The sequence below is a fragment of the Crinia signifera genome, chromosome 3, assembly GCF_055691185.1.
Source record: "Crinia signifera chromosome 3, ASM5569118v1, whole genome shotgun sequence".
In the NCBI taxonomy this organism is placed as follows: Eukaryota; Metazoa; Chordata; class Amphibia; order Anura; family Myobatrachidae; genus Crinia; species Crinia signifera.
The window spans coordinates 291,282,735-291,306,848 of NC_139219.1; positions in this window are offsets into that span (position 1 = coordinate 291,282,735).

Here is a 24,114-nt window from a genome sequence, read left to right on the forward strand (position 1 = left end):
TTGAATGTAGATAGCATGAATTGTATGTACTAAGGAATTAGCAAAGATTGCATAGCACTGGAATCTTAATTCGAATAGCAAGGGGATCTCACCGTGTGTAAACATTAGTCAGCGAATCTTGACTAACATTTTAGTCTAATTTTAGTCAATGATTTAGTCATTGCTTTGCAGTTTAATGATACTGTATTGGCTTTTGCTAAAGAACATTTCTCTATCATTCCCTTAAATACTTCGTACACCTTTCACTATTTGTTTAGTAATTCTAGGTATCAAACAAGTGCAACACAAATGCTATTTCCTTCACAGCAGGTCATTTATTTTCTGCAAATATCAATTCAATAAAACAATTGTGTTTTTAATTAAAAAATGTAATTGAAATAATTAAAGAGCACTATAAATCACTAGAAAAAGAAAACCTGCCTGATAAAAACAAATAAGTAGTATTAGTAGTAATAGTACATTTCTAGTCAACTGCAATAAATGAAGCTGCAATAAACTCACCATCGGTAACCTTTATGCATACACTTAAACAACTTATCCAAACCTTTAACCATAAACTTAACACTACAATAATGACAGACACACGTGTTGGCGTTTCAAATAGAATATATATATACACTGAAAATTTGTAAACTACAATAAATCACTTTTGAGTGGGATCCGAACCCCGGGGGCGGAACATAGCATGCTGTATCCTTGCCTGCTTGACCACTATGAGTGCTGTACTGCAAGACTGTCAGCTCATTCACAGCTGATACAGGAACCCTGAATTCATTTGTAAGTAGGCGGCTGGTAAATGGCGATGGTGCTCGGGGCTACACTCTGGGTTTGTTAAATTTTACAATGTTCGCAATATTATTGTATTAAAAAATGTATTTAATGCAATGTGCACTAGGCCACTTGTCAGACACACAGTGCATTTCTGTACCTGTTATATTCTGTAGTGCCATATCCATCTGTGCCAATGCACTGTAATTTTCATTAGTGGAGCCATCACCACCATCCGGTGAAGCGGCATAATTAGATGCTTTCACCATAGTCCGCCTTAGTCCGACATAACAGGACATAATTCATGGCGTGACGAGGACACCAGGGTGCGATTTAGCAGCAACTACAGTATGAGCGTAGCTATATCTGTAGTCATATTTTATTGTAATGATCAGCATTATGTGTATCAATAGAGTTTTTGTGTTTTTTTCTTATTTTTGGAAACTATAAATTTGCTGTGTTTTTATGGTCTGAAGAACAATGATAAAAGGGGGGGGGGGGGTTTGGATGTAGAAAAAGTTTGTTGACACTTCTAAGAAATGAAGAATGTGATTTAATCAACACCATTATATACAGGAGAAGAAACAAAACAAGAAAAACTCCTTAAAAATCTTATGTATACAGCAGCATTTCATGGTATTATTACTAAAAAAAAAACTTTAGTTACAATTTATAGATTAAGATCTCTTAGGAGAATTATACACAATACTGATGATAATTTCCTATTAACACTGAATAACTCAATGAATGACACCTTTATATTACTCCTACTGGCAATTGCCTTTATTGACTGTTTTTGTAACACTTTCACGATTCATATATAACACTTTCACTTAACGACTCATGTATGCTGTGTACTGATACTCTGTCACCAACTACAAGTGCTGTTCTGCAATGTAGTAGATGGGTGTGAAATTAGATGCATGCCTATATACAATATTGTTATTCCGGGCCGGCACTCAACTTAATTACCTGTCACACCTTGCCCAATATATGTATGTATTAGGGATGCCAATCCCGGGGCTATTTTTCAATCCCGGGACTCGGGATTGAAAAATGCCTAATCCCGGGATTCCCGGGATACCCGGGATTGAGTTTGCCAATAGAATGACAAACTTTAGTCCCCCCCCAAACCCAGTCTAACTCACCCGGCCATTGCTGCGGGAGCCGGGCAGTGATGTTCAGAGGCCGGCTTTTCATTGGGGGCCATGTGCGGGTGGACTGGAGGCGGACTTGGAGTAGCCGGGCGGCAGTGAAGGCGGCACGGGTACCGGGCGGTGGGCGAGCACGGAGCCGCAGACAGGCTGCGCAGCGTGACCTCTGACATCAGGTCACACTGCACGCAGCCGCAGAGCAGCGCGCCGGGGTTTGGGAGAAGCCGGGCAGCGTCTGAGCTGGTCTCAGCGCTGCCCGACATTAGATTTGCGCATGCGCAGTACAATCCCGCAATCCCGGGATTGGAAGATCCAATCCCGGGATTCAAATCCCGGCATTTGTAGGGCCAAATCCCGGGATCCCGCCGATCCTGATCCCGGGATTGGCCACCCTAGTATGTATATATGTGGAATGGTCCGCCGAATATACTTGTCTACAGCATTTCGGGCATGAGCCCGTCTACGTAACAAACAGTAAAATACAATGAAAAATAACAGTGATATATATTCACACTCCAACAGGTAAAACATCTGTCCCCAGTCCAGGTCCTCGTGCCTGAGCTTCCGGCCGCCACCCAGAAGTCACCTACGACGACCTCAGTCCGGCTGACACACCGACCGCTGTAAAACAACATAACAATCCATGCATATAATTAATCACTTATACATATATCATAAAATACATTTATCAATAAGACAATATGAAAAGAGTTCCATTCTAAAATTTCACTAAAAACATTAGAACAGTGCGAAAATCTGTATACTGACCAGTAGGTGGTGCTGTTGTGACAAAAGAGCTGCTGTGAAAAAAATGCTGATACTCTAGGGCGCCAAGATTCAAGAAAATGTAGGACCCACTGGTCTAGAGCCACATTATCCCGTTCTTTTTGCACTAATGTCGATTTTATTGCAGAATTCTGCTTCACTTGTCTAATTAGTTTCTTAACCAAACTGCGGTGACATTCTGGTTATTAGATCAAGCTACAGATGTCTGTGACTTAGGGAAGTATGGTTATGACCACCCTGTGTGTAAGCATGTGGCAGTGACTGCTGGAGTAAATAGAGTATAACACCTGTACAGTGTATGACCACACAAGCTAATGAAAAACAGAAGTGTGCCCAGCAAACCAGTGTCTATTTGTGCAAGTCCGGTCTTGTGATATTTCATGTGAGCAACAGTCATAGGCCAATAGAGGTGACATACAGTAATGCTGATTTCATTCCTAGACATCTCAATGGGGATATATGAATATCCCTGCATGTGCTGTCTCTTATACATTGGGATATCCCCAGTGTCCTTTTATTTTACTGAAATACTGTAAGTAAGAACTCATTGTATTACTTATCAGCTCAGCTGCTGGTGAACCCGAACTGACAGCATCAATTAGAATAGGCTCCATTACTATTTTAACTATTCTGAGTGACTGCCATGTCACAGACTGTGTTTGAAAAATGTCAGACAGGAGCTGATTAGTTGGTTGTTTATCACTCAACACCCATTTTATCACTTTTGAAGCGTAGAGAATCTGGCCCAGAGAGAGAAAGTGAGAGGGCAGGCTGTATAAATACATAATGGGCATTACGGTGTGTGGCATAATGTGCAATGGTCACAGTGTTTGCGTGTGTAATGGGTATTATGGTGTGCAGCATAATGTGTAATGGGCACTACAGTGTGTGGCATAATGTGTAATGGGATTTAAATTTGAAGTAAACATAACAAAAAGACACTGTGCTTTTTTTGTTTGTTTTGGGGGGGCAAACCATACTTTTGCACCTGGGCCCACAACCTACTTGTTCCGTCCCTGTCTTGGGGCCTTGTAAACTGATATTTCTGGGCCCCCCAGACCCACGCAACCCTCTCCATATCACCAACGAACCTCACAGCCAGGGCTGGTGATAGTGTGTTTGGCGCAACCCTGCACATATAAATGCTAGAAAAGGAATTGTTGCCCCACACACACACTAAAAACAGAGACAGTGCACACCAAAGGCCTGTTGCAAAAAATCTACACAGTAATGCCCATTATACATTATGTCACACCGTAATGCCCATCCCACATTATGCCGCACACAGTAAGGCCAATCCCACATTATATCGCACACTGTAATCCCCATTACACATTATGCCACACACTGTAAGGCCCATTACACATTATGCCACACACCATAATGCCCATTACACTTTATGCCGCACAACATAATGCCCATCACACATTTCTACCCCACTAGAACGTAGAGTAATAACATAAGAAAGTGGTGATAGAAGCGGACTGAGTGCAATCTGGCAGATATAGAGATGGTAAGGGGACAGATGTGTATTACACGATAGGTGTATAATAGGAGGTGCTGGTATTATGGAGAAATAGAAACATCACATATCACTAGAGATTAGTTTGAACGCTTCTCCTTTTTCAGAACTGTAGAACATGAATGAGGTTGTATGGTGATGTCATAATGGTGACTGCCTACTGTATGGGTCCTCAAACTGTGGACCTCCAGATGTTGTGAAACTACAAATCCCAGCATGCCTTGCCACAGTTTTAACACTCCCTTATAGCAAAACTGTGGCAAAGCATGCTGGGATTTGTAGTTTCACAACATCTGGAGGGCCACAGTTGGAAGACCCTTGGCCTACTGTATACCAATGCTTTGCTGTTGTTGCCTCTCTCACCTACCCAGGACATGGACACAATATAACCATTGCTGTCATTACCATTCTACATTTACGTCTTCTGCAACCTAATGTTTCCTCATATACTGTATACCTAGGCTTCTTGGGAAGAGATCCCCACAAGAGGTAAGTATCCTGTCACAGGCAAGGTGCCTCATTTGGATGTGCCTGCAGAATTGGAGCTTGACTACCCTAAAAAAAAAAAAACCCGTTAACCCCTTCCTGACAGAGCCAGTATTTGCGTTCCTGACAGAGCCCTTTTTTTCAAATCTGACATGTCTCACTTAAGTGGGGATAACTTTTTTTTGCTTTTACTTATCCCAGTGATTTTGAGATTGTTTTTTCGTGACACATTGTACTTCAAATTAGTGGTAAATTTGGGTCGATACAGTCTGTGTTTTTTTGTGAAAAATACCAAAATGTCGGAAAAAAATGGAAAATTTTGCGATTTGCAAAATGTTAAATTTTCTGCTTGTGAGACAAATAATCTTACCACTCAAAATAGTGAATAACTAACATAGACCATATGTCTACTTTATGTTGACATCATTATTTCAACTTCCTTTTAATTTTTTGGGACACTAGGAGGCTTACAATATGAATAGCAAATTCTCAAATTTTCAAGAAAATTTCAAACACTGATTTTTTTAGGGACCAGTTCAGTTCTGATGTGACTTTGAGGGACTTGTATGTGAGACACCCCCATAAATGATGCCATTTCAAAAACTGCACCCCTCACAGTATTCAAAACAGCATTTTGGAAGTTTGTTAAACCTTTAGGTGTTTCACAGGAATTAAAACAAAGTGTAGGTGAAATTTAAAAATTTCTTTTTTTTTGCAGATTTGCAATTTTAATACATTTTTCTAAGGAACACAGTACATTTTACTAGAGAAATGTGACTAAAAATTGATTCCCCCAATTCTTTTGTTTTCATAAATATCCTATATGTGGCCCTAGTGTGCACGGTGACCAAACCACAGGCTTCATAATAGAAGGAGCACCTACTTGATTTTGGAGCCTCCTTTTTATGAGATTATTTTTTAGGCACCATGTAGGTTTCTAGGCACCATAAGATGCTAAAAGTTAGGAACCCCCCCACAAGTGACCCCATTTTGCAAACTACATTTCAAACCCCCAGGGGTTTCACCAATTGTGGTACAACTGGGCAGTGAAAATGAAAAATTATTTTTTTTACACAAAAATGCAGTTCTGGCTCCAAATTTGTCATTTTCAGAAGGTATGAAGGAGACAAAGCACCACAAAATCTGTGCCCCAATTTCTCCCGAGTACGGCAATGCCTCACATGTGACCAAAAAATACCAGTTGGGTGCATGGCAGGACTCAGAAGGGAAGGAGTGATTTTTGGATTTTGCAGCTCAGATTCTGGTGGAATTTTGGTGGGTGCTATGTCGCATTAGCAAGACCCCCAAAGCACCAATACAGTGGAACCCCCCCACAAGTGACCCCATTTTGCAAACTACACCCCTCAGGGAATTCATCTAGGGGTATAGTGTACATTTCAAACCCCCAGGGGTTTCACCAATTTTGATACAAGTGGGCAGTGAAAATGAAAAATTACATTTGTTTACACAAAAATGCAGTTCTGGCTCAAAATTTTTCATTTTCAGAAGGTATGAAGGAGAAAAAGCACCCCAAAATCTGTGCCCCAATTTCTCCCGAGTACGGCAATGCCTCACATGTGACCAAAAAATACCAGTTGGGTGCATGGCAGGACTCAGAAGGGAAGGAGTGATTTTTGGATTTTGCAGCACAGATTCTGGTGGAATGAATGGTGGGTGCTATGTTGCACCAATACAGTGGAACCCCCCCACAAGTCACCCCATTTTGCAAAGTACACCCCTCAGGGAATTCATCTAGGGGTATAGTGTACATTTCAAACCCCCAGGGGTTTCACCAATTTTGATACAAGTGGGCAGTAAAAATGAAAAATTACATTTTTTTTACACAAAAATGCAGTTCTGGCTCAAAATTTTTCATTTTCAGAAGGTATGAAGGAGACAAAGCACCCCAAAATATGTGCCCCAATTTCTCCCGAGTACGGCAATGCCTCACATGTGACCAAAAATACCAGTTGGGTGCATGGCAGGACTCAGAACGGAAGGAGTGATTTTTGGATTTTGCGGCTCAGATTCTGGTGGAATTTTGGTGGGTGCTATGTCGCATTAGCAAGACCCCCCAAGCACCAATACAGTGGAACCCCCCCACAAGTGACCCCATTTTGCAAACTACACCCCTCAGGGAATTCATCTAGGGGTATAGTGTACATTTCAAACCCCCAGGGGTTTCACCAATTTTGATACAAGTGGGCAGTGAAAATGAAAAATTACATTTTTTACACAAAAATGCAGTTCTGGCTCGAAATTTTTCATTTTCAGAAGGTATGAAGGAGAAAAAGCACCCCAAAATCTGTGCCCCAATTTCTCCCGAGTACGGCAATGCCTCACATGTGACCAAAAAATACCAGTTGGGTGCATGGCAGGACTCAGAAGGGAAGGAGTGATTTTTGGATTTTGCAGCTCAGATTCTGGTGGAATTTTGGTGGGTGCTATGTCGCATTAGCAAGACCCCCCAAGCACCAATACAGTGGAACCCCCCACAAGTCACCCCATTTTGCAAAGTACACCCCTCAGGGAATTCATCTAGGGGTATAGTGTACATTTCAAACCCCCAGGGGTTTCACCAATTTTGATACAAGTGGGCAGTAAAAATGAAAAATTACATTTTTTTACACAAAAATGCAGTTCTGGCTCAAAATTTTTCATTTTCAGAAGGTATGAAGGAGAAAAAGCACCCCAAAATCTGTGCCCCAATTTCTCCCGAGTACGGCAATGCCTCACATGTGACCAAAAAATACCATTTGGGTGCATGGCAGGACTCAGAAGGGAAGGAGTGATTTTTGGATTTTGCAGCTCAGATTCTGGTGGAATTTTGGTGGGTGCTATGTCGCATTAGCAAGACCCCCCAAGCACCAATACAGTGGAACCCCCCCACAAGTCACCCCATTTTGCAAAGTACACCCCTCAGGGAATTCATCTAGGGGTATAGTGTACATTTCAAACCCCCAGGGGTTTCACCAATTTTGATACAAGTGGGCAGTAAAAATGAAAAATTACATTTTTTTACACAAAAATGCAGTTCTGGCTCAAAATTTTTCATTTTCAGAAGGTATGAAGGAGAAAAAGCACCCCAAAATATGTGCCCCAATTTCTCCCGAGTACAGCAATGCCTCACATGTGACCAAAAAATACCATTTGGGTGCATGGCAGGACTCAGAAGGGAAGGAGTGATTTTTGGATTTTGCAGCTCAGATTCTGGTGGAATTTTGGTGGGTGCTATGTCGCATTAGCAAGACCCCCCAAGCACCAATACAGTGGAACCCCCCCACAAGTCACCCCATTTTGCAAAGTACACCCCTCAGGGAATTCATCTAGGGGTATAGTGTACATTTCAAACCCCCAGGGGTTTCACCAATTTTGATACAAGTGGGCAGTAAAAATGAAAAATTACATTTTTTTACACAAAAATGCAGTTCTGGCTCAAAATTTTTCATTTTCAGAAGGTATGAAGGAGAAAAAGCACCCCAAAATCTGTGCCCCAATTTCTCCCGAGTACGGCAATGCCTCACATGTGACCAAAAAATACCAGTTGGGTGCATGGCAGGACTCAGAAGGGAAGGAGTGATTTTTGGATTTTGCAGCACAGATTCTGGTGGAATGAATGGTGGGTGCTATGTTGCACCAATACAGTGGAACCCCCCCACAAGTCACCCCATTTTGCAAAGTACACCCCTCAGGGAATTCATCTAGGGGTATAGTGTACATTTCAAACCCCCAGGGGTTTCACCAATTTTGATACAAGTGGGCAGTGAAAATGAAAAATTACATTTTTTTACACAAAAATGCAGTTCTGGCTCAAAATTTTTCAATTTCAGAAGGAATGAAGGAGACAAAGCACCCCAAAATCTGTGCCCCAATTTCTCCCGAGTACGGCAATGCCTCATGTGTGACCAAAAAGTTGCAGGACTCAGAAGGGAAGGAGTGATATTTGGATTTTGCAGCACAAATTCTGGTGGAATGATGGTGGGTGCTATGTTGCATTAGCAAGACCCCCAAAGCACCAATACAGTGGAACCCCCCCACAAGTGACCCCATTTTGCAAACTACACCCCTCAGGGAATTCATCTAGGGGTATAGTGTACATTTCAAACCCCCAGGGGTTTCACCAATTTTGATAAAACTGGGCAGTGAACATGAAAAATTACATTTTTTTACACAAAAATGCAGTTCTGGCTCAAAATTTTTCATTTTCACAAGGAATGAAGGAGAAAAAGCACCCCAAAATCTGTGCCCCAATATCTCCCAAGTACGGCAATGCCTCACATGTGACCAAAAAATACCAGTTGGGTGCATGGCAGGACTCAGAAGGGAAGGAGTGATTTTTGGATTTTGCAGCTCAGATTCTGGTGGAATGAATGGTGGGTGCTATGTGGCATTAGCAAGACCCCCGAAGCACGGTGAAATTATGAACCTAATATTCCATAGATGTGTGGTATATTTTAAAACACTCCTTTATACATAGGCCGGGTTTGTCGGGGCAAGTGTCACACTGGAAAATAGTTTGCTTTCTTATTCCCTTTTTATAGCAAACTTTGCACCTTTTTTGTGTCCTGCCCTTTTTTCCAGTGGAGGGGATTTCATCAGGAAAATGCTGCCCTGGTACAATACGGGGGCCAGTACTAGAAGTACTGGGGCCCTCTGCCTGCTGGTTCCCAAATATTAGGCCCTTTATGACTTCCTCTTGAAAGTGCATAAATGTCCCCCTCTGGCCGGTAGAACGGAATAGCACGTAAGCGTTATACAGTGCCATCTGGATGATATACACGGCCACCTTCTTGTACCAGATTTTTGTTTTCCGCAGGGCACTGTACGGCTTCAGTACCTGATCTGAAAGATCCACTCCGCCCATGTACCTATTGTAATCCAGGATACAATTAGGTTTTGAGGTGTGGGTACTGGTACCTCGTACAGGGACGGAGGTGGTACTGTCTCCGTGAATTGTTGTCAGTATAAGGACATCCCTCTTGTCCTTATATTTGACCAACAACATATTTTCGTTGCATATTCCCCTGCTTTCACCCCTTCTCATTACTTGGGCAATGTGCGTTTTTGGGAGGCCTCTTTGGTTCTTGCGCACAGTACCGCAAGCTGCTGTACCTCTTGAACCAAGGGCCTTAAACAGGGGGATGCTAGTGTAAAAGTTATCCACATAGAGGTGATAACCTTTATCCAGGAAGGGGTGCACTAAATCCCAGACAATTTTCCCACTAACACCTACGAGGGAGGGGGGGCATTCTGGCGGTTCAATTCTTGAATCCTTCCCTTCATAAACCCTAAACCTGTGGGTGTACCCTGAGGTGCTTTCACACAGTTTATACATTTTTATGCCATACCTTGCCCTCTTACTGGGAAGGTACTGGCGGAATTTAACCCTTCCTTTAAAATGTATAAGGGACTCGTCGATACAAATAAATTTTTCAGGGATGTACACCTCTTCAAATTTGGCACTGAAATGATCAATGACCGGCCTGACTTTGAATAGCCGGTCAAAGGTGGGATCATCTCTGGGTGGGCACTGTGCATTATCGGTGTAATGTATAAATTTAAGAATTGTCTCAAATCGAGTCCGGGTCATGGCCATACGGTAAAATGGAGTACTGTACAGAACATCTGTACTCCAATATTGCCTAATTTCTGGCTTTTTTACTATGCCCATATGAAACACCAGACCCCAAAACGTCATCATCTCTACTGCATCTACAGGGGTCCACCTAGCAAATGATGACGTGGGGTTTTGAGCAATAAACTGCTGGGCATATAAATTAGTTTGGTCCACCATTAAATTTATAAAATCATCAGAGAAAAATAATTTGAAAAAGTCAATTTCTCTGAGACCTGTGGAATCAAATTGGATTCCTGGCATGGCCAAAAACTCAGGAACCTGGGGCTCAAAATTGTCTGGTGGTGGGGTCCATACGAGATCAATTGTTGGGGGGGGGGTCTCAGCTGCTCTACGGGGGCGTCTTTGAGGGGGTCCCTCATCACCAGAGGAGGAAGAGGAGCTTAAGACGAATCCTTCAAATTCCCCACTTGCATCACTGGCTGTGTCAGAGTCAGAGGCAAGCATGGCATATGCCTCCTCCACTGAATACATTCTCCTGGATGACTGGGAGGACATTTGGGAGGACATTTGGGAGGACATTTGGGATGCCATTTTTATTTTTGTGTTACTGGTAGTGAAATGTTTCAACACGTGTATAGTGTAGGGGGGGGTACAAACTTTATTTCAACCCGGAGGGTATGTAGTGTGTAGTGTGTGTATGTAGTGCAGAAAAAAAAAAAATACTTTATACCAATAAAAAAAAAAAAAAAATGAAGGGGTTAAAAATAAAAAATTGAAGGGGTTAAAAAAAAAAAAAAAGGTCCTGCGCCAAAAATTGAGCGCAGATGTTGGTCAGTAACGTCTGTCACTGAACAGCGCTCAAAGGCAACAGGAATTTGATCAAAAAAAAAAAAAAATAGATCAACCCTGTGCCGAAAAAGCTGATCAGTGATGTACGTCACTGATCAGCGCACAGTGGCCACAGGACACCCACAAAATCACAGTGTGTGTAAAAAAAAAATTAAAAAAAGACCCCACAGCACTCACAAAAAAAAAAAAAGGTGATCAGTGATGCGACACTGATTACCAGTGAGGTGCAGCAGGTGCACAACCTTTGGTGCAACTGACAGTGCAACTGACAGGTATATATAAAAAAAAAAAAACCTCTGTACCCCCAAAAAAGTTGCTGATCACCTCAGATACTCAGATATAGTGATCAGCACAAAAGGCGGGGGCAGCAAACACAAAATTTAGCACTCTCTATCACTCTCTGTCACTATCTCTCTCTATCTCTCTATCTCTCACTATCTATCACTCTATGACACTGCAGCAGCAGCACTGACAGGTATATCTATACAGGTCGAGTATCCCGTATCCGAATATCCGTTATCCGAATTATTCCGAAATACGGACATTCCAGAAAGTGAAAAAAAAAATTTTTTTTGCTAAAAACTCACTGGGGACATTTGTAACAGCATCACTGGGGACATAATATGTAACTGGCACTATATATGTGCAAGACAATGATTGCTTGGCATTCAAATTCAGTGCTGAGATAGTACACACATTTTGTTTCACGTTTTGAAACCTTGTTTTTTGAACAATTAAAATATATTTGTGTGTATTTTATGTGGTAATAAAATATATTTGTGTGTATATTATGTGTTTATACAGCATAAATGCAAGATACTTCAAAATACATCATTGAAATATTAAAATATTCCGAAATACGGAATAATCCGTTATCCAAAATTCTCCTGGTCCCGAGCATTTTGGATAAGGGATACTCAACCTGTATATAAAAAAAAACCTGCGCCCCCAAAAAGTTGCTGATCAGTTAATTTATACTGATCAGCACAAAAGGAGGGGGCAGCAGTCAGTTATATAAAAAATATATAGCACAATCTGTCACTATCTCTCTCTATCTCTCTCTCTCTATCTCTCTCTATCTCTCTATAACTATCACACTGCAGCAGCACAAAATATAGCACTCTGTCACTAGGCCTCTCTATCTATCTCTCTCTCTCTATCTCTCTCTATCTCTCTATCTATAACTATATCACACTGCAGCAGCACAAAATATAGCACTCTCTGACACTATCTCTCTCTCTATCTCTCTCTATCTCTCTCTATCTCTCTATCTCTCTCTATCTATCTCTATCTATCTCTCTATCTAGCTATTACACTGCAGCAGCACAATTTCACAGCACAGGAAGGCACAAGTAGCAACAGGATCCAGGAAGCATCCAGCACACTACAAGCACAGATCAAGCAGTGATCAAGCAGTGATGAAGCAGTGATCAGGTAAGTATGGAGCAAGGTTCTGGTCAGTATATGGCGGCAGGTGGGCACGGTGACCGCACTGCACGCTATTCCAGACCGGAATGGCGTCTGCAGTGCAGTCACCATTAGTTTAAACCCCCCTCCATGGCTGTGATTGGTCCGTCGGTCCGACGGACCAATCACGGCCTTTGGGGGCGGGCGGGGTGAGGTGGGGTGACACCAGTGTCACCCTTACACCCCGCGGTGATTGGTGCTGTACTTTACAGCACCAATCACCTCCGATCCCGTGTCACCGGCGAACGTTATTCACCGGTGACACAGGAAAACGCTGTGAATGGCTGTTCACACTGAACAGCCAATCACAGCGATCGCCGACGGGGGGGCGGCATCGCAGCCCCCCCTGGGCATGCACGGACATGTCTGCTGTCAGGGACAGCAGACATGTTGAAACTGTCACCGCGTCTATAGACGCGGTGACAGTTTAAATCCATGACGTACATTTACGCCATGTGTCGGGAAGTGCTTCCCGACCATGACGTAAATGTACGTCAAATGTCGGGAAGGGGTTAACTTGTTTATTACCATTGGAGGTTCTAGCAGAAAATGACGACATTGTTGCTTTTCGGGAATATTCGGTGGTTCTCAAAAGGGGATGAGCATCCTCTTCCTTAAATTGAGCAGCTTTGTGAGGAATGTCATTTGGGTACTATCAGGAGACATGGAAAGGAGCAATATTAATGACGTCAGCCAATGTTAGCTATTTGGGTATAATTTATATTTCAATCTGCAATGTTTACACAGTATTCATTAAGCTTGTTAATGTAACTCTGCATAGCCCCCTAATGCCCAGAGGGATGGGCAATCCTTCAGCCATAGGTCCCCAGAGGTTTCCCCCAGAAGGGGTTTCTCCTGAATGCTGGAGTAAAAAAGTTTAATTATACTTTATAATATTTAATACATTTATTTTAAAATGAATTTTACTTGATTGTGTGTTTGTTTATATAAATGTCAGAAGGTGAAGAGGCTGTCAGGACTAGCCTGGCCAATGAGACCAGAAGCTGAGGAAGCTATGCTATATACACTATAGAGCATGGGGAAAGGCGTATAGTTTGATGGTAATGAAAATGAGGATGTTAAAGGGAAAATTATGACAATGGATGGAGGCTGCTGATAGGTGATCAAGAATTAGGTAGAGATACATTTAATTTGTATGTAAGAGATACATGAAAGATAATACTAATTACCTTATAACTGGGTAATAAATGCTTAAGTACCGTACATCTGCAGCATCACCATCAGGAAGAGGATCCAGTGACATTTTGCACATGAAGAAAGACAACGAAGAGAGAAACAAACTAAAAAAGACAAAGAAGAAAGAAACCAAATCTGACCAAAAAATTACAACAAAATAAAATACAGCAAAACCAAAAATATTATATTAATCCCTAATACTGATTTTAATTGTTTATCTTGGTTGCACCTGGGAATATATTTCCATACCATACCTACTAGTGTTCCGGTTTTACATGTATGCATGTTTTATTTAAAAGCATAGGGGGAAATTTACTAAGATGCTAGTTCTATTTCACATGGGATGTTGCTATGGGCCAACCAATCAGATACTATCTATTATCTTTTAGAAGGTTCTAAATAAATAAGAAGTAGATTCTGATTGGTTGCCCATAGCAACATCCCATGTGAAATAATACTCCCATCGTAGCAAATTTCCCCCATAGAGTTTGATGGAAAATGAGAACCACTAGAACCCATGTCCATGCACACACCTACACACTAGGGTTCACTTGTGTTATGAGACCATTAACTTACCAGTATATTTTTAGATTGTGAGATGAAACTAATGCAAGCACGGGGAGCAGTGGCGTAGCTACGTTTTGGGTGCCCCCCCGCCGAGCACCCCTACCCCGCCGCCCAGCCGAGCACCCCTACCCCGCCGCCCCGCCACCCATGCAAACCCCCCCTCATTCCCCCACAGCCTTACCTATCGCGCTGGTCCCGGCGGCTCTGTTCTTCTTCCAGAAAATGGCCGCCCCCATACAGCAGACAGTTTCAGAGAACTGTGTGCTATATGGGTGCGGCCATTTTGTGGTGGTCCTCAGCAGAAGAACGGAGCCGCCGGGACCAGCGCGATAGGTAAGTCTGCGGGGGATTGAGGGAGGGTTTAACTATAGCACCGCAGCCCCTGGCGCCCCCACACGCACAGCGCCCCCCCGCGATGGCGGGGACTGCGGTGCTATAGTTACGCCCCTGACCAGGAGAATACCTATGGTTACCTGAGAGTAACCTTAGCTATGCGTGGACCGTCCACATCATTCAATGCTCGGCAACCATGATGATGTGGGTGTTCCCCCACAGACTGTGAATGGATGTTTATGTTCACTCAGTCCGTGCAAGGGGGGGGTGGGGATACTGGCATTCGGTGGGCGGCGTCTGGTGGACTTTTTCGCAAATTCGCAGCCTTGTGAATCAACCAGATCACATAATTGTTTGCATCTTGCATGTGACACATGTAAAATAAAAGCTACAGTCTGATTGGTTGGTATGGGGTATAGTTTTTATACACGTATACCATGAATAAGTGTCCCCTTAAAATGCAATATCTATTCCTGCTTGCTGATTAGAATAACTAAAAATTCTGTGACCTTTGCTCGCTATAAAATACGTTACGCAACGTGCACCGTCAAAGGGAAACTATGATTATGAATTTGGTTGAAATGAGTTATATTTCAAAGTTCCGTACTATTACTTTTTTGTACATTTCTGCCCCTTCCTTAACCTGTGGGTGTGACGTAACTGAATTGTTTGTAGTTCATTACTATGAAGAACTATTGACCTGCAGGGAACACCACAAATGATGTATGTATATGTCACAGAGGTTTTTAAAAAAAGCCTTTGGAGGAATAAGGAAGGAAAAGGTGCGGTTGAAGGCATTTAATGCTGGTTATGAATCTGCTCTATCCTCCAAGCAGATATTGTGTCATTCCAACAAACAGGATTCAGGGGTCTGTTCATAAGAACAAAATATGAGCCACCTACTTATGTGGCATTGCATGTAAAATAGATTGTAAGCTCCACCTGGTCAGGACTGAATGATCAGACATTCCCTATAAACAGGGTGGCCGACTTTTACAGTCTCCTCTCCGGGAGAACCCTGGAGAGGAGACTGTCAGCAGCAGTTCTGGGGGCGGGGCTGATGGAGACATCATTAGTCCCTGCCCCCAGTAATGCAAATCCTGCAATTTGCAGGTCTCCAAGGAGGGGGTGGGGCTAAATATGTGCAATTTGCATATTTAGCCCCATCCCCTCCACAGAAAAGCCGCGAATTGCGGCAATATAATACTCAGCCACCGGGGAAATGTGGGGGTCCGCTGGTATCCGGGAGGGTTGCCCACCTTTCAGGGGGGGGCGGGAAAGGGACCCGATTTTCCTCCAAAAGGGGCAGACTAGATGTGCCGAATGGTACTTTTCTGCAAGCATCAAAATGAGCACCAGCCCAATGCTATGTGCAGACTCTTCATCAGAGCATGGCTTCCAGTGTAAACGATTTTGTATCTGAGTTTGCAACCACATTACTAACACTCCTGCGACACTCCCATAACATGGACCATCTTTGTTAGTCCGCCTAATCACCTCCCAGTCCCGGCCCAGGGAAGCCATTGCTCCATCTTCAGCTTACCTATATATGAATACAAAGGTATATATAGTTACATAGTAGGTAAGGCTGAAAAAAGACTTGCATCCATCTAGTTCAACCTGGTATAGATATCCATTGCTGATTTGGTAGGTTATGGTATTTTACAGACAAATTATATTTCTTATTTGTACCCATGGATGTTTTTCTCCACTAAATGTTTGTCCAACTTTGCCTTGAACGCATTTAATGAGCCAGCTGTTATCTGGGAAGAGAGTTCCAGAGTTTGACTGTTCTGACCGTAAAGAAATTCTTTCTACTAGCTGAATGAAATCTTTTTTCTTCTAATCTATACTCATGCCCTCGCGTCCTAGATTCCTTTCTAGTAGAAAAGAGGGTGCGTGACAGTTCCTTATATTGGCCCTTGATATACTTGTACATGTTGAGCATGTCCCCCCTTAAACGTCTCTTTTCTAATGTAAATAGTCCCAAATTGCTTAATCTCTCCCCGTAGCTTAAATTCTCCATTCCCCTATTAAGCTTTGTTGCTCGCCTTTGGACTTTTTCTAATTCTATGATGTCCTTTTTATAGTGTGGGGCCCAGAACTGTACTCCGTACTCTAGGTGAGGTCTCACCAATGCTTTATATAGTGGCATAATTACCCTCGAGTCCCTAGTTTCCATTCCCCTCTTAATACATGCCAGAATTTTGTTGGCCTTTTTTGTAGCTACATTACAATGGGCACTACATCCTAGTTTGCTGTCTATTTGGACTCCTAGATCCTTTTCAAGTATGGAATTACCCAGTTCCTCTCCGCTAAGGTTGTAACTTGCACACTGGTTGTGTCTCCCAAGGTGCATAACCTTACATTTATCTACATTGAACCTCATGTTCCATTTTTTTGCCCACTCATCTAGAATTGCAAGATCATTTTGAAGCATGGTGACATCTTCTGATGATTTGATGACTTTGCTAAGTTTTGTATCGTCCGCAAAGATGGATACATTGCTGAGTAACCCTATCCCAATATTGTTAATAAAAATGTTAAACAAAATGGGCCCCAAAACCGAACCCTGGGGCACTCCACTTAGTACCGGTATCATATCTGATACGGCACCATTCACAACCACTCTTTGTTCTCTATTACATAGCCAATTCCCTACCCATCTGCAGATATTTTCACCCAATCCTAGGTTCTCCATTTTATTAAGCAATCTCTTGTGTGGGACAGTATCAAATGCTTTAGCGAAATCTAGGAAAATCACATCTACAGCATTTCCATTATCGAGGTTTTTGCTAACCTCTTCATAGAACCCTAGTAGATTAGTTTGGCATGAACGATTTTTCATGAACCCATGTTGGTTAGCACTGAGTAGACGGTGATGATCTAAATATTTCTGGATACCATCCCTTAAAAATCCTTCAAATAGTTTACCCACAATTGATGTTAAACTAACGGGTCTGTAATTAGCGGGATCTTCCTTTTTTCCTTTTTTGAATATTGGCACTACCTCTGCTATTCTCCAATCTTTTGGTACTATACCTGACGATAGTGACTTGCTAAAGATATAATGTAGGGGGGTAGCTAGTTCATCCCTTAATTCCATTAATACCCTTGGATGAATCCCATCTGGCCCTGGTGATTTATTTGTTTTGAGTTTGCTTAGCCTCAGTATTATTTCCTTCGGCGTGAAATCCCCAATGAGATCTGGCTTATTTGTCCCGTTTGTGGTAAATGTTCGTTCCACAGTCTGCTCTCCCTTAGTAAATACTGATGAGAAGAACTCATTTAACAGTTTTGCTTTTCCCTTGTCCTCAGTAACACTTTTTCCACTAGTATCAGTTAGTGGGCCTATGTTTTCCTTAATTAAACGTTTACTATTTATGTATTTAAAAAAACTTCTTTGGGTTGGTTTTGCTTTCAGTGGCTATGCACTCTTCATATAATATTTTAGCTGCTTTGATTACCCCTTTACAAGTTTTGTTTGATTCTTTGTATTTTGCGAACGCCTCCTCATTCAAGTTATTTTTATAGAATTTAAAGGCTCTGGTTTTATTGTTGATAGCTGACCTTACTTCTTTGTCCAACCATGGTGGCTTTTTTTTGTTGAATTTACCTTTAGTTACTTTAGGAATGTATTCAATAGTTAGTGAATCAAGCACCTTTTTTAGAGTATCCCACATTTCCTCTGCATTTTTTCCCTCCATAACCGTTTCCCACCCAATTCCTGTTAGGGCTTCCCTGAATAATTCAAAGTTCGCTTTTCTGAAGTTTAGTATTTTTGCAGATCCTTTTTGATGTAATTTACTGAAGTTGATTTCCAGTGAAACCATATTGTGATCACTGTTCCCTAATTGTTCAATTACTTTTGTGTTTGAAACTAAGTATGTGTTATTTGTTAATACTAAGTCCAAGAGTGCCTCATCACGAGTTGGAGTTTCCACCGTTTGTGTAATAAACTGGTCTTTAAGTAAGCTTAAGAACCCATTGCTTCTTGCTGATTTACCTGTTTCATTTTCCCAATCAATGTCGGGTAAATTAAAATCCCCCATAATTAATACCTGACCCTGATTTGATGCTTGTTTGATTTGGTTTAAAAGACGAGACTCTTCCCTTTTGTTTATATTTGGTGGTCTATAGCATACCCCTATTATAAATTTGTTTTTTGTTTTTTTATTATTGTCGGTTATCTCTGCCCACACTGTCTCCGAGTTGTCGTCTTCCAGGTCTGTGCTCATATTTTTCTCACATGATGTTAAGTTATTATTTACATATAGGTACACACCCCCGCCCCTTCTATTTTCCCTGTCTTTCCTGTAGAGTGTATATCCCTCCATGTTTAATGCCCAGTCATGTGACTCATTACAGCATGTTTCTGTAATACCAATGATGTCGTAGTCGTCCCTACTGATCACCGTTTCTAGCTCCCCGATATTACTCACTAAGCTTCTTGCATTAGCCAGAAAGCATTTTAATTTATGTTTATTTTTAGATATGGCTCTAATATTGTGATTAGTTTCACCCCAGGACCCATTTGAATTCTTTACTAGCTTCCTCTTTCCCTTCTCCCCTTCAATAGACTCTCTACAGGCCTCCCCACCATGCACACTGCCTGCCCTCTTTATAGTTCTGGGAATTCTTCCTCTGTCCCTCCCTCCTTCCCGTATACTAAGATCATCTGTACATAAGAACTGTAATGCTTGAATCGGCGAGAAGAAAAACGGTGTTGCTTTCAGGTTTAGCACCCTTATGCTCTTTTTGGCAGCAAGTTTACATTCTCCACATACTTCATACATGGGATGATGAGATTTTTGCAAATTACATATTAGGGGCAGTAGTCATACACACAAAGTTCCCACCCTGCGTTATACACAAACCCGCCCCCCCTAGGGAAAAGACCAGTGTTGTACACACCACCACCCCCTTGACATCACCTCCCCCCTCCCAGCCAGGACTACAGTACACGCCCACCATTCACCATGGTGCAGGTTAGCGGCACATTGCCCCCCCTCCCGCGATTCACAGCACCCCCGCGACCCCCCCTCCAGCGATTCACGGCTTCCCTCCTCCCCGACATTCACGGACCCCACAACCCCTCCTCCCGCAATTTGCAGACCCCAGCAACCCCCCCTCCCGCGATCCATGGCACCCCCGCGCCGCCCCTCCCGCGATTCACGGCCCCCCTCCCGCAATTCGCAGCCCCCCCATGTCCTCCCACGCGATTCACGGCACCCCCGCGCCCCCCTCCCATGATTTGCGGACCCTAGCGACCCCCCCTCCCGCAATTCGCGGCCCTCTACAACCTCCCCTCCCGCAATTCGTGGACCCCCGCGACCCCCCCTTCCCGCGATTCACGCCCCCCTTCCAGCGATTCACGGCACCCCTCCCCCCGTGCCCCCTCCCGCAATTCGCGGACCCCCGCAATCCCCCCGCCCGGGATTCACGGACCCGTGTCCCCCCCACGAGATTCACGGCACCCCCGCGCCCCACGTCCGTGATTCGCGGCCCTCTACAACCTCCCCTCCCGCGATTCGCGGACCCCCCCTTCCCGCGATTCAAGCCCCCCTTCCAGTGATTCACGGCACCCCCCCCCCCGTGCCCCCTCCCGCACGAGGCCGGGTTTGGCTTCGCCAGCATCAGGCTGGCGAAGCCCTATCTAAACAGCAGGGACAGCGCTGTCACAGCGTGAACAGCGAGATCCCGCGCATGCCCAGTGCGGCCGGCCGGGGGACAGGAGATAGCATCAGTATTAACTGATGCGCTATCTCAAGAAAGGGACATCGCCGAAGGGGGGAGTTAACGCTCCCCCGCTTCGGCAGACAAGATGTTAATACATCTTGTCGATGTCCCTTCCTGCTTCGCCTCGCTATTGAGGCGAAGCAGGAAGTATTATAGCGGCGCGATAAGCGCTGCTATGATACATCTGCCCCATTGTATCCAAACCATGCGGTAATTAACCTGCACTATATCCATCCCGCAGTGTATCTGATGCATACTGTATCCTACACTGTATCCGGCCTGCACTGTAAACCATACTGTATCTGAGGCGCACTGTAACCCTGTGTGTGTACTGGCACAGTGCGGTGTAACCCAGTTGTATGCTTTTAGGGGGAAGGGAATAAGCATGGTGTAATATGTATAAGGGTACTACTGTGTGGTGTAACGTATAAGTGTACAACTATGTGGTGTACTGTGACTAATGGACAATATTTTGCGGTGTAATGAGTACTGTGGATTTGTGCTGCTGCTCTATCACTGCAGTCTTTGACCAATATTGATGAAAATTTAAAACGATATTGTGACATGTTAACAAATTAGTGGAAATTAATGTTTTTAGGTTAATAATACTGTAGGAACAAAAACCAGCCAAACTCATTGTGATTTTAGCTGTCTTTTTGCAAAAAAAATACAGATCCAAAATTGAAACCAGTAAGGGTCGTTTTGGTAAAACCAAATACAGATCCAAAACCAGAAGAATATTCTATACCATAACCAATGGCTGGTACCTACATAATAGGTATAGTATGGAGCAAAGACATATAAGTGGGGACATGATAGAGACTTTTAAATATACCAAGGGAGTTACCAAAGTCCAGGAGGGAAACATTCTTCAAAGGAAGATAAGTTCTAAATGGAAATTCAGTTATGGACCAGGGGCCAGAAGAGGCTCTTCCTGACTCATACAGCCCTTAGCACAGTATTGGTGACTGTATTACAGGATATTATAAACCAGTTCCCCATTAACATTAAAACACTTAGGTAACCACATTTTTGTTCATTATGTTGTAAGCATTTCCTAATTGCTTGAATTCCGTTCTGTTCTAAATACCGCCTGTTCGAGCGGATCTGTATTTTTATGAATAATGTTTCAGCTAATGCAACAGCTACTTTCCCTCTGTGTAGTAGTGAAACTTGCTAGCATTAACACATTGTTGTCTGTTTACAGTTTTGCCATAGTAACCATATGGCAGGTCAGTTATTTCTACCGACACTGTGAAAAATGATCATCTCTCCTATCTTATTCATAATTTTTTGGAAAATCCAGATTTCTCTCTTTATTCTAATAAATTGATGGGGCAACGTGAGATTGTACATTATATGAAGTGTAGTTATTATATTAGTACACCACTAGCCTAAATATGGCCCTAGGTACTTATCACTGTTGATAGAGGATTGCGTCTCCAGTCTTCCTGTCCTGGGAGGCTTCATGTCAGCGTTCCTACCTCCCAATGGCCGGGAGCCACCTGTGTTTTCCAGGGCGCTCCCAGAAAATGCTGGTGTGCTTCGAAAAATGTTGGCCATCTGTCAATCAATTTGGGAAAAAGATTCTGTTCGAAAAGCGTTGGATTTATGGACTTGCACTTAAGTGGACCACTTAAGGACTTTAAACAGCAGCAAAGGTATTGGACTTTTTTGGACTTCTTTTGATGGTCTTATCCGGAAGGTCCATTTGGATTTTAGTCCTATTTTTACCATCCGCCTTCACCTTACTGTCCGTGGATCTCCTGTGGTCGATTTTAATTGTCTGTGTTTTATGATTGAATTTGATTTTTAAAATATATTTTTTGTGACCTTTAAAATCACACTCATTTGCGATACATTGGAATTAAACAGAAAAAGATACCTTGATTTCCCTTATTCCCATCCTAAGTGAGAAGGTCTCTTCCAACATAAAGATACCTTTTGTATATAATATCGCACGCACATATGAGAGTGTGGTATGTCTTCTTTCTTTTTGTCCACCCCCCATTTAGGGCCTTATTTTGGTTCATTCTTTCTGACAAAATCCTTCTTAGATGGGCAAAACCATGTGCACTGCAGGTGGGGCAGGTGTTACTTGTGCAGAGAGAATTAGATTTGGGTGGGGTTTTACTTCAAAGTGAGATCTATATTGCAGTGTAAAAATAAAGCAGTCAGTATTTTCCCTGCACAGAAACAAAATTACTCACCCAAATCTAATTCTCTCTGCACATGTTACATCTGCCCCCCCTGCAGTGCACATGGTTTTGTCCATCTAAGAAGGATTTTGTCAGAAAGAATGAACCAAAATAAGGCCCTTAGTGAGCTTGACATTATTACTACACATGTGGATCTTTTCTTTTCTTCTCTTTTTCATATGAAACATCGGTGAGAAGAATCCAAGATTAAAAGGAAAGAAACCACCTCACGGACAGCGCTTTGATACCCTTTTTTTACTGTATTATTGTCCTTGTTTGGTTGAACAAGTCCGGTTTGAATTGGAGATGCATATCCGTCTATTTGCACCCTGATTTCTTTGCCATTTATAGATTTTTTTTTAAATCAATTTGTAAGCGGCCAGCGATCACAATCCATCACTGGCTTCGTTCACACGGATCTCTTGCGCATGCGCACTACGAGTCATGTAAATGCATGGTCATTCGACATTCGGATCATTCGATAAGTGCAGCCCTGCTTTTAGATCTCAATTAACCCCTATAAGTATGGAAGTTCAACCACAGAGATCTTCTGCAAGATCAAATATTGAAAACTACCTTGGGGCATCCAGTACCTGTCTACTTTTATTTTCACCTGTCTGGGAGAAGCCCGGAGAGGCAACACATCGGGGAGGGGAGGGGGGGGGCTGTCCCAATGTCAGAAAACTCAGAGATTTGTGGGTACATGTATGTCATTTTAGCCCCGCACCCTCTCTGCGGACCCTTAATTTGTGGTATTTGAATCAGTGGGGAAGGGGGGGTGAGGGCTCTGGCCAGCAAACGGGAGACTTGCCCACATTCCTGGGGGCCCTTTTATGACATTTTGCATGTTTAAATGTTCAATGTCATGTATGTATGTACAAATGTCCATGTCCAGAAAGTTGGTTCCTAATAATTTTAATAGGTAAAATTTAAATAAAAGTTATATTTTAAAATACTAAAAACGTACAAGTCGTACCCCATAAAAAGAGAGAGTTCTTCTCTTTCCTTCCCACCACATTCCTGGGGGGCCAGGAGGCCGACCAGATTTTCGAGAGTCTCCTGGCCATTCTGGGAGGGTAGGCAAGCCTGCCTAAGGGGTATAATAAGGAATTTGCAAACAACCTCTGCATTTTGCTCTGTACGACTTTGTCAAACTTCAAGGCATAATGATAATGATAGAAAAGGATTTTGGCGGCATCTCAGGTTTTTTTTGTGCTTCATAAATGAGGCAAGATGTGTCCAGACATGTCCGGTTCCACTTCCTTCTTTGAAAATACAGGGGACTTTCTATTTTTTTGTGTGGTAGTGTTCATCCAGTTAGATCATATTTTATGGTTATTAACAGACTGGACATTAATTCTTGTGGTGAAAGGGGGAAGGTAGTTTTGAGCCTATGTAGTAAATGGACGTGATATCTGCACCCTTGGTTGGTAACTGTTGCTCCCCTGCTAACACTATTCTGCCATTTGT